Source organism: Ornithodoros turicata, unplaced genomic scaffold, assembly GCF_037126465.1.
Source record: "Ornithodoros turicata isolate Travis unplaced genomic scaffold, ASM3712646v1 ctg00001419.1, whole genome shotgun sequence".
NCBI classification, from domain to species: domain Eukaryota; kingdom Metazoa; phylum Arthropoda; class Arachnida; order Ixodida; family Argasidae; genus Ornithodoros; species Ornithodoros turicata.
This window is the reverse complement of record NW_026999600.1, coordinates 29,105-46,480: the sequence shown is the minus strand read 5'-3', so window position 1 is coordinate 46,480 and position 17,376 is coordinate 29,105. Positions and strand designations below refer to the sequence as shown.

The following is a 17,376-nucleotide window of genomic DNA, read 5'->3' as shown; positions in this document are numbered from 1 at the left end:
CCGGGAATGCAGGAATCAATGAAGAAAAATAGCATACGCTCTTTGGCTGCACGTTGAACATATGTTTATAAGTCCCAAACGTCGCCACACCAGCATTGGACAGCTGTTTCGGCCTTATTGGGCCTTTATCAGCAATGCGTAGGTGGGCGACGTTTAAGTGAGTGGCGTCGGAAGGTCACGTGGAACGTGATGTCCTCCCGTCAGGGTGAGTGACTCACCTCTGAAAGCCCAGTGCGAAGCCAGTAAAGTATTAAATGAAGAAAAATAGCATACGCTCTTTGGCTGCACGTTGAACATATGTTTATAAGTCCCAAACGTCGCCACACCAGCATTGGACAGCTGTTTCGGCCTTATTGAGCCTTCATCAGCAATGCGTAGGTGGGCGACGTTTAAGTGAGTGGCGTCGGAAGGTCACGTGGACAATGCTGGTGTGGCGACGTTTGGGACTTATAAACTACTTACGACTTATATATACGACTTATAAAACGACTTATATAAACGACTTATATATATATATATCTATTTAATAAATTTAATTTAATTATTATTTATTTATTTATTATAAATTTAATTTATATATATTTAACGTATTGCGTTGCCCGTGAATTTTCTAGATGCTGCCAGTCATGTCTGGTGCGTAAATACCTCCCGCTTCTTAAGTAAAGTTATCTGGAAGAGCGAATTTCTCCACAGCGCTCATACATGCCGTACATGGGATGAAGCAGAAGAAGTACGTCACGCGTTCACGATCTTTCATTCTGTGGATGTAGTACGATTCATTGTGCCACTTCGTTTTGCAGAAATATCCGCCTCAACATACAGGTAAGTCCAATCGAAGTCACTGGTTAATTTATTAAGGGAACGCGGTCGTGGAAAGTTATCCAGTCGAATTTATAGCTGTTATCTCTAAACACGAAAAGGAAGTGCTTTCTCCTTCGTCGACACTTGATAGATAGTAATAATTCGGGGTCTACGTCGCGAGACAACTCAGAGTATGAGCGAGCTTGATAGAGACGACATATATGACGACGAGATGTTGGAACTGGCTGTAAAGCACAAGATCTTGGTCCGAGTCCCAGCCATTCGTGACACTCAAATATATATTGGACACATCTCGCCGGGTAGCGTCTTGCAGTTGTGCATGAGCAACAGGAAGTTAACAGGAGGTGGCTTAAATGTTCAAGCTCAGCTTCACCGGTGGAACATCTGGGATAGATAAGCGCGACGAACTTCAGCATTGGCGTTCGCTTCCGACTCCTTATGCACTATATCCTAGTCCATGCCGGAGATGAAGAGAGCATAGCGTTGGAAGCGTGCTGCTTAGATGTTACATTAGATATCCCCTTCATTGGCGAGGGTATCAGCGTCAACGGTTGATGTGTTGGAAGCCTGCAGTGTGCCATATAAGTAAGCGTAGAACATGTGCTCACCCCAGGCAATGGCTAGGGCCTCTTTGTGAATTGTGAAGCCTAATTGCCTAAGTTGAATTGTGAGTAGTTCTTTTCCGCCGTTTTCAGAGTTGACGAGAAAAACGCGATTGACCTTTCCGTCCCATCAGGCACTTCGTGACACCGTGCCGAGACCACTTGGTCTGGCATCGCAATCGAGTCGGGGTGGTAGCTGCGGATTGCAGTGCACGAGTGTGACATGCAATAATTCACTTGGCAGTTTCGAAAGTGTTTTTCCGTCCACCAGTTAATTTCTTGAAAATGTCGCCAACCAGTGGCAGAGGTGGGCACCCTCACGAGGGCGTGCGAGTGTGCGGGTTTCCTCACCCTCACCTCACGATATTTGAGGTGAGGTGAGGTGAGGGCCAATTTTTCTGGTGATGTTTGATGCAATGTGAGGTGAGGAAAATTTTCAAAAAAATTTGAGGTGAGGTGAGGAAAACTTTATGAACGCGCACTTAATGAAAACTTTTTTTCCCGCGTACACGGGATATCTTTCCTTCTTTTTGCAGCTTCTGTCTCTCACCTGGGCGGGGACTGTCCTCCTCTCTCGCCGGTGATACGCGCAACTTTTACGGGTATAACAATCGTCCCACGAAGCGTTTTCTGTGATTGATTAGGCCAAGAAAGCCAGCAAGAAAAAAACAAAAAAAAAACGACTAAGCAATTTCACGAGTGCATTGGCAGTCACTCAAAACCAACGAGACTTTAATGACGAAGATTCTTCAATCCCTACGAACGTCACATCGAATACAGTGAACCCTCGTTTTTATGACCATGGTCGTTCCCAAAAATTTTGGTCATAACGTGGAATTGTCATATTAACGGGGGCATTTGCAGAGGTTTCACTAAATTGCTCCCCAAGAGTATGGTCGTAAAGCGCGTATGTCAGATTATCGGGGGTCATATAAACGAGGGTTCACTGTACACAAATAGCTTGAAAATATTGAGGTGCGGTCAGGAAACGTTCGAAAAAAATTGTGAGGTGAGGTGAGGAAAAATTTCCAAACATTTTTTGAGGTGAGGTGAGCAAAATTTTTCTCCCAGAAAATTGAGGTGAGGGCCAGGCTCGTGAGGACAAACGCCCTCCTCTGACCAGTGGTAAAGGATACTGATCCACTACTGAGAGCTGATTGACGGTCCTCTTGAAATCTCCACATATCCTGACTGTCCCATTGGGATATACGAAAAAATCTGTGGGAGTAGCGCATTCACTGACATTGATATTTGTCAGGATACCTTCCTATTCTACTTGTTTCAATTTGGCGAATACTTATCCTTGAGTGCATGCAGCACTGGACGAGTACGAAGTAACTTCATCCTTCCTTCGTTTCCTTTTACGCTTAAAGTTATTTTGGAATCAATGAGTTTCTAGAATCTGCTTTATCTTTGTTGACTTGAGACGCTTTCGCTTCAGTCTGTGTCTTTCTGATTCATTTGTTTCTTCAAGCAATCTGATTTAATTAATCCATTCTTGATCAAACAGTGCTGGTCCAGGATTTCTTCAACATTGAGTTGGATCCTCGAACATTTCTCTTGAAATATTCCTTGAACTGTGTTATCAGGTAAGAAATATTCACTTGTCACACTTTGACATTTCATCGATGTAGTTTCCAGTGGAATGTGTTTGAAATGTTTCGACTGAACCCATATTAGGGGGCAATAGAATACTTCGAGCCAGCGTTCATGTTCATTGAAATTACATGACCCTCAATACCTGGTTTTTAGCCAGCTGGGACATCGTCCCAGAAAGACTTATAAGCCTTTACAAGAAACCTTTTATTTGAAGTATTTATCATTATCTTGACTTATTTATTAAACCACCACAGTTCTTCCGTTTCGGACTCGCTTATCCATTGCTCCTTATCCTTCAGGCACTTAATGTTTTCCTTGCAAAAAACAATTTCCCAAAATACCTTTTTTGCAAACCAGATGACAGCCATGTCCGGTTCTACCGCGGCACTGCGTAAGTACCCCTTCATGTTGACAGTATAATGGCTTCTGTCTGCGCTCGAAGATTTTGTTCAGAATCGTAAGCTCTTGGGGGTGGAGGAGAGTTGCACCAAGACAGGGGTGCAGATACACTCTTAAAAATGAACTTCACCACATAGCACGCTCCTAGCAAACCATCACCCCGAATGACAACGTTCTCGCGCTAGATTTGTTGAAAACGGGAGGAGGAGCCTATTTTGTGTTTTCAACAAATCAGGGGCGAGAACGTTGTCATTCGGGATTGTGGTTGGCTAGGAGCGTGCTATGTGGTCAAGTTCATTTTTAAGAGTGTACATGTAACAGTGGCACATAGGGAAAAAAAAGTTGGCGGAGTTGCAAAACATTTGTGGGCGTTCGAAGTGTTGTAGGTGCGGATAAATCTGCTGCGCTGTGCCAAAGATGATTTACTTGTTGGGAGTATCGACATCTACGTCCTCATACAGGGCTGCCCAAAGCCCCCCCCCCCCCTAAAAAAAGTATCACATTGCAGCATGAGTGGTGAGTTCTGTAACACTGAAAATTTGCGTCAACATATTTATAAGCATGCACGCCATGTGTCGCGTGACGTGTAAGCAAGTAGCATCGCTGACGAGGTTTGCCATAAAATCAAAGGGTTACGTGGACCAGCTTATCATTGAGCCAACCTAGAAAAAGAAAGAATGATATTAAACGGTAGGAGCAACTTATTTATTTACAAATGGTCACACGATTTCGTGCACGAGAATGCAAACATACGAACATAGAGGAGCATATAGGTAGAGGAACATATATACAGTTGACGTGGGAGTTTTAGCATGAGAGGGTAACAGGGTGATGGAAAGGATGCAGATACAGATAAAAATGAAAAGAACAAATCAAAGAGTGATATTACACAGTGATAGCCATCTGTAGGACTCGAATTCACCTCTTCTGGATTACCGCTCCGGGGCTTACCAATTGAGCTAAGCTAACACACCTCCCAGCCACTTCCAAGCGTGCGTCATCTGAACGGACAAACCAACCACTCTCTCTCACTCACTCATCCCCGTTTTCACACTTACATTTTTCTCACTCATACACACATTCATACGACAGGATAGACGCAAGCGGCATCTGTTGAACATGAGACAATTGATGTGCTGAAGCTGGAACACATAGAAAGGACAAATACATACAAAGCCTCAAGTGCAGGTGTATGGTTTGTCCCTTCAGATGACGCACCCTTGGAAATTGCTGGGAGGTGTGTCAGTATAGCTCAATTGGTAAAGCCCTGGACCGGTAATCCAGAAGATGTGTGTCCGAGTCCAACAGTTGGCTAACCTTTTCAGTGACTTTCAACTTTCATCATTAATTTCTTATGCACTTGAGGCGTTGTATGTATTTGATCTTTCTGTGTCTTCCAGCCAGGGCTAGGCACGATTCTTAAAAAGTAGCTTCGATACCAATACTCGATACCCTCCAAAAAAACCAATACCGATACAAGATACAGGACCAAAATTGATTTTCGGTACATATACTCGATTCTGTATCGTCGATATTTCGATACATCACTGAAATCGCGAGTATAATAAAGCTGGTGTTATGATTAGTGAAGTTTACATCAGTGAAACCATAATATAAAGCTGGTAATATGATTAAGAACTAAAAAAGAAATTCTCCTATTTCTGGAATTTTTTGTGTATTTTTACAGCACACACTTTCTGAAAGGGCTTAACATATCCAACCGCATGCATTTATTGAAGCTGCACTGTCTGTGCAGCTAGCCTTGTTAGAACTTTAGATTGGATTTAAGCCATGAGTACGTTGAAACGATCGCTTCCATAAGCAGCCTAGCAAAAAACAATTCTTTAATATAATGTTCTTCATGCGTACCGGTCTGTGAGCACTTGACTATACATACGAAGAAACCTGAGTCTTTTTTCAGCTGGGTTTCGTTTGGTATTGCAGTACTTACCCGGTAGCCTCTGACTTTGATCTGCATGTGTCACAGACTCTGAGCGTATCTCAGCACGGCCAGTCCCCCACAGCTCTTGGAAAATGTGTATCAAAATGCGTGTTACTGCCCACGAAGAAATCCGTGCGTCTCTATTGGCCGGACGCCACGAGCGTGTCCGGATTGGTTGCCGGAATTTTAAAACGGCACTTCGGTACTCGGCGGTTTCATTTGAAATTCGAACGGTGGACGCCGGGCCGGCGGCCGTCTCATCTGTGTATGATGGTGTCTTTGATCGTGTTCTACTGTTCCTCGACAGAAGCATCGAACTACGAACAGCCAATCGGATTTCAAACTAAAGTGTTGTCGTGATCTGGCTCGATGAACATGTTCAAGCGCAATCAGATCTGCATAGCGGTGACAAGAAAATAGGTTCATGAAGCAGCAGCATTCTGTGTTTGACGTGTAGCAGGCAAGGACACGATGATTAACAGATTGTGCGCAATCCCGACACAAGGTCGCGTTCACGACACATGACGGTCTCTTCGGATTCAATGTGCTACCTTTCGGGCTTTGTAATGCGCCTCCCACGTTCTAAAGGGCACGTTGTAGGGGCCTCAGATTCTATCCCTTTTATTTGGACGACATTCATCGTTTTCAGTAGGACTCCTCAAGAACACCTGCGGCACCACAACGCCGTTCTCTCTCGGCTGCGGTCAGGGCACCTCAAGGTCAAACTTCAGAAGTGCAGCTTTTTAAAGAACAGCGTCTTGTATCTTGGGCACCATGTTGGCCCAGATGGCTCTCATTCTGACCCGGCCAAGACTGAGAAGGTCGTGAACTTGCCCTCACCGTCAAGTGCGGAGGAGCTCCGATCGTTGTTGGGTTTAGGTCGTATTAACGCCGGTTCACCAGAGATTTCGCCACTATCGCTTCTCCTCTGCATCGTCAGCTTGAAAAGGGCACCGCCTTTGCGTGGACCGAGGACTGTGAGGCTGTTTTTTCCCACCTTAAACGCCTTCTCATAAGCGCGCCAGTCCTCGCTATCCAGACTTTAGCCTGCCCATCATTTTGGACACGGATACAAGCGACAGCGGTTTCGGCGCTGTTCTCTCAAGAGCGAAACGAGACGGAGCGAGTCCTAGCTTACGGAAGTCTAGCCCTAACCAAGCCCGAGAGGAAGTACTGACTCACACGCAAAGAGGTGCTCTCACTTGTCTATTTCATTCGCATATTCCCTCAATGTCTTCACGGTAAGGAGCTTGTCTGCAGGACCGACCACAGTGCACTAGAATGACCCAGGTGCTTCAAGCAACCAGAAGGCCAGGTTGCACGCTGGCTGGAACAACTCATTGAGTTTAATTTTCGTGTTATTTACCCACCGGGAATACAGCACCGTAACACCGACGCCCTATCGCGAATGCATGGCTCGTCTGCAAATTCGCCGCCCACAGCACTGTCCCATGCCGATTTATGTGAGCACCAGATGCGTGACCCAGTTCTGTCTGAGGTCATTCGTACCCAGGCCGAATATAAGCACTACCTGCGCCACAAACATTGTTTGGAAATCGTCGAGAGCTGTTTAGTGTGGAAGAAAGGATCCCACCAGTCCTCCCGTCCCTGTAGAGCCAAAAACTTTGGTTGCCGAAATTCAAATCTGCACACGACATCCCCTTCAGAGGCCACCTCGATAGGGGAAAAAACTTTGGAGAAGCTTAAATGCAGATTCTTTTGGATCGGCATGAACTCCAGCGTCTCAGACTGGTGTACATCGTGTCTTAAATGCTGCTCACGGAAACCCCCACAGGTAACACCTCATGCTCCTCTGAGTCACCCGGATGTGGCGGCAGTATAGTAGTGACCGCTGAGCAGAGGTCCAGTGGCTGACGTACGATTCCCTGTGGTCATGTTTGTGTTCGAACGAGCTTGAGGGTGCGAGCGTCGAAGTCGATGATGTAATTGTGTCTGACGAGGAAGTCTACGATGAGAATGCAGTCACGCGGTATACCACGGACAACGAAACCAGGTAGAACGGTACTGGTGGTTCCTGGGACAGATATCAGGTCATAAACTCCTGCGACATCCAATGGGTTACCATTGATGTCGTAAACAGGCTGGGCTACAGTCGCTTGGGTCGGGGAACGCCTCGGCAGTTGCTGCCAGATATTGTAGTTGAGGGTAGTCACACTAGATCCCGAGTCTAGCAGCATCCTAACTGGCGAACCTTCAACAGCGCCTGTAATCATGATTGAGGTACCTCCCACGTTGCCGGTGGACCACTGTATAGGCGTTCCCAGCGAGGCCGAACAAGGAATGCCGATTAGTTTCCTGTTGCCGGATATCTGGGAAACCGGAACTAGGCTTATCCTCGTGAACCCCGTGTACAACGTGTACAACAGCATGCGAGGTGACTCAGATTGCCGCAGCAGTAGCACACTGGGACGTTTGCAGGGCGTGCACTTTCCAGAGGTGGCAAGGGCATCAACTTTCCTGTCCAATCCAGCTATCGCTGATGCAAGTCCCGCCAGTGGATCTGTCGTGGGTGTGGCTTGTGACACGTACGCCACTGTGTGTGATGCTGCGGAAGGTGATAGCGGAAATAACTGCAAGACTAGTAGAAAAGTATGGGCTATTTGAAAAGCATCAAGCGTTGCAGGGATAGCAGAGGTGACCTTGTCTCTGGTGGTCGAGTCGAGGCCAAGAATAAACGGATCTCGTTATAAACGGAACCATGTTATCTCTCATTTGCGGCAAACAAACAACGGGAAGAGCAATAACTTTCGCTCGTCGGTCCAAGAACTACCTGGAGCTCAGGTGAAAAAGTGCTTCTCCTAGGATTGGAGGTCCCCATCTCAAGAATATATGTGTCGGGTAGAATAAATCGCTGAAGTACTGACCAGTTTTCAGCTGCCGTGTCACTAAGACAAATCCTACCGCTGCCACCAAAATGTAGCAAGCCAAAAAACGTGTGGGTTTATTCTTCGTCCGAATGGGATGTCCAGGCCGTTTTTGAATCTAGCACGAGCGCGGAGTCACGAAACATACGTCGCACCGTCCTCGCGATGTTCATCACGCCCATTTCGCAACCAGGCGGCCGCTACAGTATTATATATAGTAAATTATTTGCTAGGCTGCGGAATATTACGCATAAATATTACACAACACTTGTGTCAGGGATCGCTAGAAAAAGTACTACCAGTCGACTGGCTTCATGCAAACGTGATACTTTTCCCCAAAACAACTGACACGATAAACGTATAAAATTATCGCCAAATATCACTAAGTAAGTTTGCTGAACCTCACTTCCCATATTATGACTTACCGTGATGAAAACGACCTTCTATTTGTAAATCGGCAAGAATCGTTCTCATTTTATTTCTTCAAAATACGCACCTCTTCAAGATAGCCCTCCCGACTGGACACCTTGCGACAGCCGTCTCGCTTCCGATGCACGATGTATGCAGAATGTTGGAAGGTAAAAGTTCTGAACGGGCGGTCGTTTGAGCTCGGCATCAAACATGATGGGTGAGATGTGTTGTGCTTGGCGATAGTCACACAAGAAGTCTCACGTTTGACTGCAACGAAGTGTTGGAGATTAATGTTTCCTCGTTTAATTCGCATTAGAAATGGAAAAGATTGCATAATAAGACGAAAATTATCCTCTGGACCTCTGCTGTTCAGATCTGAGTTTTATTTTATTTTCTCGTACATCAACCATTGCTTCTTGGATCATTCTTGGAAGTGGATTCCAGCCACTTGGACGTACGTCGACGAAACGCGAAACAGACACGTTCCTCAGTGATGTCCTATTTTGAAACACGGTCATTTTCGGCCCCTGCAGATATATAGACATTTTTAGATATAGGCTCTGGATTTTTAAAGCTGAAACATCGTGGCACACCAGTGACTTCTTCCTGTGAACATCACTTCTGGTAGATGCTGACGCTTTCGTTTTAACTTTTATTTCAGAGACGCAAACTGCTCAGGTATCGACAGCTTCCGACTTGGGTATGTGAAAAACAGCAACGTAGCGATGAATTTTTTTTTTTTAGGGGGGGGGGGGCGGGTGTATGGGGTATGTTTCCCATGGGTTCTTCGGTACACGTTTATACGAGATAAAAATAAAGTTAGGACAAGGAGGCGCGAGAAGCTCGCTCTTCGTTCACTTCTGGGTTATCACGAGATCGAGTGCAGTCGTGTCTGATATTTCAACGAAAGGAATGATGCTGTGGTATTATCGCTACCTTCTAGAAATCATGCCAGTTCTGATTATACAGCTGATGATAATTCTACATGGGGACAGGGGGATGTCACCCTCATCTCCCTTCCCCAATAGCACTCCCAAAGGAACGTTTTTGGATCAGGGGTTAAATCTCCCAAACTTCCCCTCTGGCTACGTCACCGTTGACAGATGCTTTGCACAGATTCAGCGGCTATTCCATTCGATTACGTCGTGATCGTCCAATCTGTAGCGACAGTTCTACTGACATGCGAAACTGCAGGCTATTTCGCATGTAAGGAGTTGAAATTCACGGCTGGGGAAATGAAGAAAAAACAGACAAGGCTATCAAGTTTGGCATTTAATTACAACCTGCAAAACCAAACGAAATGTATGGACGCGCAGCAAACGCACAATTAACAGACATGACATCGCATATTCACTGTCTCAACGGGTAACTGGGACTTTCATGGGTCGAGTGTACAGAGGGGATTTGAGCTATTGAGGAAGTGCTTTATGTGTGGTTGCGCTTTTTTGAGCAGCCTGTAACAGTAACAGCTACAGCACCACGCACAACCACCAAATATAAAAAAAGCGAGCAATTTGTGGCTCCGAAATAGAAACGCGCATAAAGCGTTTTGACTTTGTTGAATGTCGTTGCAAAATCAGTATTCTCGCTACATGAGCTCATGAAGCGAAATGATTGGTCTACGTAACACAGGCAGGAGCTTAACATTAGCAATTGGCTTACGTTTTTATGGGTTTCCTTCCGACCATTTCAGGCATATGTCGGCACGCTCTAAATTTGCTGCAAGCAATTCAAAATTCTGGCATCAAAGACTCATCCGCACCGTTGGTGATAGATATGCTAATGTCTTACGAGCTCGTCTACGAAGCAGGGCTCAGGCTGGTTCTCCAGTGGGTTCCAGCCTACTGCGGTTGTCGAAGGGAATGAGCAGGCCGACAGTACAGCAGAAGCAGCTGGCTCGTCTAGGAGGCGGACGCGTATGGCGCTGTTCAGAGGAGATCGTCATTCCGTACTTGGATGCCTTGTGACTCCCCGCAGTAGACTACTGACATTCTCCCCCCAGCCACGCTGAGCAGAGCTAATACAGCGCTCGCTCTGCGCGACATACCTCTCGTCAAGCTGCTGCATTAGTTAATCGAATAAGCCTTGATGTGTTTTTCTACAGCGCAGTGGCGTAACCGCTTGAGAAGAGTTCTCTCCCCAATGCTCTCATAGCGCGACCACTCCACCAGTCACATTCATTACATTTGCATAAATAAGATAACAGTTCACTCATTACATAACAGTTATATTTCATTCGGTAAAGCGACTTGAACGAACATAAAAAAGCATGTTGCTCAGTAATATCGTGTTTTGAAACATGGTAATTTTCAGGCCCCATGATCTCTGTAGGATTGAGACCCTGAATTTTGAACGCTGCGACTTGGCGGCATAGCAGTTACGTCTTCCAATGGACATCGCGCTCTCGGAGATGCTGACTCTCTGTCTTTTCAATTCATATTTCAGGAATGGCAAGTGCTCAGACGTCGGAGGCAGTTATAGTCCCGGGTACGTGACGGACAGCAGCGTATATATTTCGGGTGGGGTTCTATGGGAATGTTACACATGAAATGAGGATGTCACCCTCATTTCGTTTTCTGAAAAGCACTACCAAAGGCAGGGTTGCCGATGGGGGTTGAATCCACGAACATTCTCACTGGCTTTGCCAACAGTAACTGATTCATTGCACCAATTGAGCTGCCATTGCATTCAGTTGCACCGTCAACGTCCCAAGTGTAGCGACAGCGTGTACTGACATCGGCAGTGTCGACTATATACCATCTAAAGAAGTGAAATTTACAGTTGAGAAAACTACGAAAGACCTCACACCCGTAAATTTGTCAGTTCATTTCAACCTGCAAAAGAAAACGAGATGCATTGCGGCACAGCGAACGTCCCATGAACAGGCATGGCGGGTGTATCCCGTTGGAAACAAATAAACGCGTAAGTACCCACTGTTAAAAATATATCTCCCAGAACATACGTTTAAAAATCAACGCACAAAAATAATCGCCGAAATATCCCTGTTTAAATAAAAACGCTAAGGAATCCACGGACAAGAATATATCGTTAAAAATAAATCGTTTCAGAATTCACCCTACAGTTGCTCGAGCCATGTGGTATGGCCCAAATCAAGGTGAACTGCAAGCAAGGGGCTTAAACTAACCTCACAGGACCAAACTATCCTAAACTAACCGAAACCAAACTAACCTAACCTAACATAACCTGATCTAACCCGGCACAAATTGCAATCAGTCCGCCTCCGTGCTAGATGGTGAGGGGATTTTGAAAGTTTATTTTTATGGTGGATTATTAAACGGTGATCTCTAAACGGGGATAGTAAGCGCTTTATTTTAGGAGATATATCTTTAACCGTGTATTTTTTTAAGCGGATTATTCTTGAATGTTTTATTCTTAAGCGTTTATTCTAAATGGTGGATTTCGGGGACCCCCGGCATGGCATCCCATCTTCAGGGTTCTAAGGGGTAACTGGGAATTTCGTGAGTCAAGAGAGTAAATAAGGGGGGATTGCGGCTATTGAAGGAGTGCTTGACTCGGGTGTCGCGCTCCTCTTGTATTTTCGTCTCATTACATTACACTTTAGGAAACCTGTGTCAATATAGGTTCTCAGTAAGAATTTTATCAACTACAAGCTCTGGTGCATATTGACTTCACAGACTACCACGAGGATATGTAAGAAGGAGGAAAAAAACTTGGGGAAGGACAGGGAGGAGACACATAGCTAACATGCAACAGCAACCACACCGGGGGCGCGCCGGGCATTAGGGTTGGTGCTCGGTGAATTAAACAAAGCGATACGTAGCGTCGACATGGAAATATGCATCAAGTGCTTGAATGTCATTGCGAAATCAAAATTAGCGCTAAGTAAGCTCGTCGAGCGATATGATTGGTCCACGTGACAATGGTACAACATTAATAATTAATGGCATCTCGTTTTTCCTGGGTGTTCCTCAGGCGCTTTCAGACATATGTCGGTGCATTTCCCGTAGTAGTCGCGCGAGGATAGACATTATCTGACTACGTCAGAATGGTGACAAACGCATTGCACCGATTGAGCGACCATTTCATTCCATCCCATCGTGAAGGTCCAAAGTGTAGCAACAGTGTCTGATGAATGTGCACTGTCATGATGTGCACATCTAAAAAAAATGTAAGATACAGTTGAGAACAGAGTAAGAATGCCACTAGGCATCGCCTCCGAAATTCGGCGTATGACTGCACAGCAAACGTCCCATGGACGGACAGAGTATTACACGAGTCGAGGATGTAAATAAGAAGGGGATTTCGGCTATTGAGTGAGTGCTTTATCAGTGTTATCGGAGTGTGTTGTGCTGTTCTTGTACGTGTTTGCATCTTGCGTTTAAATACACTTTATCAAACTTGTGTCGACAAGGGTTCTAATTAGGCAGCAGTGCTATGAACTCGAGGCAATAATGCACACTTTATGAAACAATATATTAACTTACGACATTATCTACTGACATGTTTACCATGGTTTTGAAACCGCCACAGATTGCGGCACAGATCCTCGGTCCATGCAATGCTTTTCAAATAACATACGGCTTCTACAAGTGTAGCATTTCTGCGCAAGCAGCATATGTTCAGCGGGAAATATATACTCGCAAAACAATTGATAACTGCCATTATGGCCGTTTTATGACTCATATCCCACAGCCGGATGAATGGTCCCATCAGAATATGACGCTGATGGAAACATTAGATGAGTTGCAGATTGTGCGCGGTCCACAAGTTCTGATTGACTCACTCGTTTACCTGTGTTGCTTAATGCATTGCCTTTGGTACCGCAGAAGTTGCTCCCGCTCCCGCTCAACGTCCTGATGAAGTAAATCTCGTCGATGAATGTGAGTGCGAATATGGTTATCGCTCCTTCTTCAGTGAGCAACTCTGTTAGATATCTTATCGGCCTACTACATCACGACATACAGGGTAACGTCTCCGCCACCTGCATGTTAACTATCCTGTGCAAACAATGGTTTGAAAAAGGAAGCGGATACGAAGCGAACAACAGAGTTGGATAATCGAATACGAAGAAATAGAAGTGTAGAACCCTAGCGAATAGGAAGCGAATAGCTGCAAAATGGACCGGTTTTCCCGCATAGGCGGAGTGGAAATCAAGAGCGAACGGAAATGTTAGCAGATAAATGATATGTTTAAAGTAGGTGTACAAGCGCCAAATCTCTGTTAGTATCTATTCAGAAGGTAGTGAGGTAGGTGAGGACGAAATGGCATTTCACCACCATTGTTCTGACATAATCAAGGGCCAGTCTGGACCCGAAATGTGAAGTAAAACAGGCCTTGTCAGATGATTCCTTATATCGTTCCGATCTACCAGGCAAAATGTTTCCTTTATATTCGACTCGAAGAATTTGTAATGCAATTCCGAACTCGTATCTCTTGCCCTCGACTGAAAGCCGCACTTGGAACAGTAGTGACGTCAGGAGCGTTCTGTTCCGGCATAATCTAGGCTCCTCTGAGCAGGCTGTGTCAACACCACCTGCATACACAAGTCCCCTCCACAGCTCCGTGACGTCACCCTATGCCGTTCATCGGGAAGCCAACAATGGCGTCCACTTGCTGTGATTACGTTCGGCAGAGATGCTATTTCGAAGACGAATTCACCCGTTTTCTCGATGTGAAACAGCGAACGAGCGTGTACTTCCGAAGAATAGGATCCTACTGCAGTGTCTGTGCCCATAACTTACGGAATAATTGCGTACACAGCGGCAAGCCCAGCGACTTACAGCTTCTGCGGTTAAGAGTACACGAAAGCACGAATAAAGGTGAGTTGAACAGCTTTACTACTCGTTTGGACTGGTGTAGCTTTTAAATACTCCCTCAGGAACAGTTCTAGAACGGTCTGTCAACAGCACACTTCAAAATGCGTGCAAAAGTTGTACTTCGAGGCGTACAATTAGCTTTTGGATGCAACATTGACTACGTTATGAATGGCACCCATAGAACGCTGTGATCAAATGGCACCATTACCGACCTCGGTGGCTCAGTCAGTAGCGTGTTCGCCTTCTGATCCCGAGATCGCGGGTTCGAACCCGGCCGAGGACGCCAGCAACTTGGTGGCAGGGTACAAGTTGCTTAGACACGCCGTCTTCCGCGAGGGACGTTAAATAAGGGGTTCCGTGTGATGAGCTTTCATCGCTCGTTAAAGAACCCTCAGGTGGGCAAACGCAATCCGCAGACCGACCGCTGTGGCGTCGCTCACGATCTGAGTTGTCTCGCGACGTAAACCCCCAAATATTATTATTAAATGGCACCATTATTATTCACCTTGTAGAGTTTTATCATTTTTTTCTGAGAAGTTACTTGCTGCTTCTCCCTGTGCAACTGAGCTGTCGCAGCTTAATGTTGTTCAACAGCCTGTTTACAGCTAGAACGTGTTGAAACGAAAGTTTCTATTGCTATAGCTACCGTCTTTCTCACGAATGTATTGAGCAATGACGCTGGATCTGTTTCTGATTGTTCTCTTTTTTCTCATGCAGAAATTGTCGAAGTACGATTCATGAAGAGCAGCATTGACAACAAACTATGCGTTTCCGCTACAAAGGTGCTGGGAATCTTCGCATTCTGTTGCTCAATGTTTGCTTCGTTGAGGGCCTCGAATGTCAATTCAGTAGCACGCTTTTTGATGTTGTTTCTCTTAAGCGCATAGTAATTATACAGTGCCAATACCTGATGCTCGTTCAATGTCGTCTTCCTTGTCAATGTCGTGGAATGCTGGTTGGAAGAAACACCTTAGAGTGTTCTTTTCGTTGAGCCTGTTATTGCACTACACTTGCAGGTACACTTTAGAGGGGATGGAATGGGTTAAACATGTAAAAAAAGGAAGTTTGATTTACATTTTGTCTCATACATTTGAGAACATTGTGATATCATTCCCCGCACTGACTTTCTTGCATTTGCTTCAGTGCTCGCTTTCTTTTTTAATATACCTTTTTTATTTTCTTCTCAGGTGCCTCTTGTGACGTTTTTGCACTAGACAAACAACTGGTGTAAGTGGTGAACAGGTGCGGGACACACCATCAAGAGTCAGCCCTGTGTCCTTCAGTAACTACGACTTCCTTCCCTGTCTTGCGGTCAACACTGCGTGATGTTTTTGTGATTGGTTGTTGGAAAACGACGACAACTGGCATTTGGCGGTTCTTCTGATCACTTGCGCTTTCGCTTTCAGTCAGTAAAGCTGTTCTTACTTTCGCTAAGTGGCTCGTCCCTTTCACCAGGTTATGGGCCCAGGGCCCGTTGATCGTGGGTAATCGTTCAACCGGGTCTGCTCGTCATCTCCTAGCTGCGTCGAGTTGGAAATTGCAGAATCAAGCAAATTCTCTGCGGCGAAGCTCATTGGCGGCAACTACCAAGTATGGAAGTTTAAGGTGAAAATGCTACTCATCCGGGGGACACCTGGTCGTACGTTACGAGTGACGTCGCAGCGGATCCAACGACTGCATGGATCACCGGAGGCAGTAAGGCTCAGAGCACAATCTGCCTGAGCATCGATGACGGACAGATCGTGCACGTCTGTAACTGTACGTCAGCGAAGCAGATGTGGGAGGAGCTAAAGAAGGTTCACGAGCGAGCAAACTTAACCAACAAGCTTTATTTACTCAGGGAGCTATACCAGTCACGTGTGGAAAACGATGAAGATATGTAGACTTACATCAGGCGAATTCTGGAGTTAGTAGAGCGGCTTAGAGGCATCGCGCAAGAAATCATCGACTTCCAAGTGGCTACTCTTCTTCTCAGCGGGCTTCCGGACCTTTCCGACGCGCTCTCGCCGCTCTGGACACTCGGCCAGATGATGACCTGACCTTGGAATAAGAGGAAGCAAGATATGTCGGCAGCATGCGCACCCGACTCTGAATCGGCACTCTGTGTGCAAGAACAGCACCGTGGGAAGGTCTCCCCTGACACCAGAGAATGCTTTTTCTGCAAGAAGGTGGAACATCTCAGGAAGGACTGTCATGCCTGGATGGCGCAGAGGAAAAACTTCCGGAAAGGGCGTCTCAAACAGAGCTCGCACTGCAGTGTCACAACACTCGTCGTCTTCAGAGGTTGCGTTTCTTACGTCGACAGGCTCTACTGGGGAGAGCTGGTACATTGATTCCGGTGCTACAAGTCACATGTGCCATGACCAGCGGTTTTTCACGAGGAACTTCAAGGAGAAAGCAGAGCTTGTCACTGTAGCAAATGGTCAAGGATATCCTTTTCGTGCCTCCTCTGGAAAGTAACCTACTCTCAGTCAAAACGCTAGCTAACCGTGGGAACGTCGTGACATTCAACGGGAACGTGTGCTCTGTCACGAAGAATGAGGTGGTTTTAGCGAAGGCAAGAGCTGAGAAGGACCTGTATCGGCTTGTGACAGCAAATTCTCACTCAGCACATGCGACTCGCGACTCGGATCACCCGAACTGCATTCACGTTTGGCATCTGCGCCTAGGACACCGTGATCCGAATGCTATTAAGCGCTTACAGAAGGAAGGCTTAGGAGATGGAATCCTCATCAAAGACTGCGGTCACCTGCTCAAGTGCACAAGCTGCGTCAGAGGAAAAATGAAGCGGAAACCGTTTCCGAAAGTCAGCACATCCCGAGATGGAGCTGTCCTTGATCCGGTTCACACGGACGATTGTGGACCAATGAGGGTCATGACACGAGCAAAAATCGATATTTTCTGACGTTCATCGACGA

General features: G+C 46.0%; 1 long non-coding RNA gene across 1 annotated transcript; it reads left to right on the top strand.

The window, feature by feature from the left end:
- The first annotated feature begins 744 nt into the window (after positions 1-744).
- Positions 745-13,522, top strand: LOC135376989 (uncharacterized). Its single transcript, XR_010417955.1, has 6 exons — positions 745-822; positions 2,935-3,013; positions 3,381-3,414; positions 9,322-9,360; positions 11,106-11,147; positions 13,469-13,522. It is a non-coding gene; the product is annotated as an uncharacterized LOC135376989 (long non-coding RNA).
- The last annotated feature ends 3,854 nt before the right edge of the window (positions 13,523-17,376 follow it).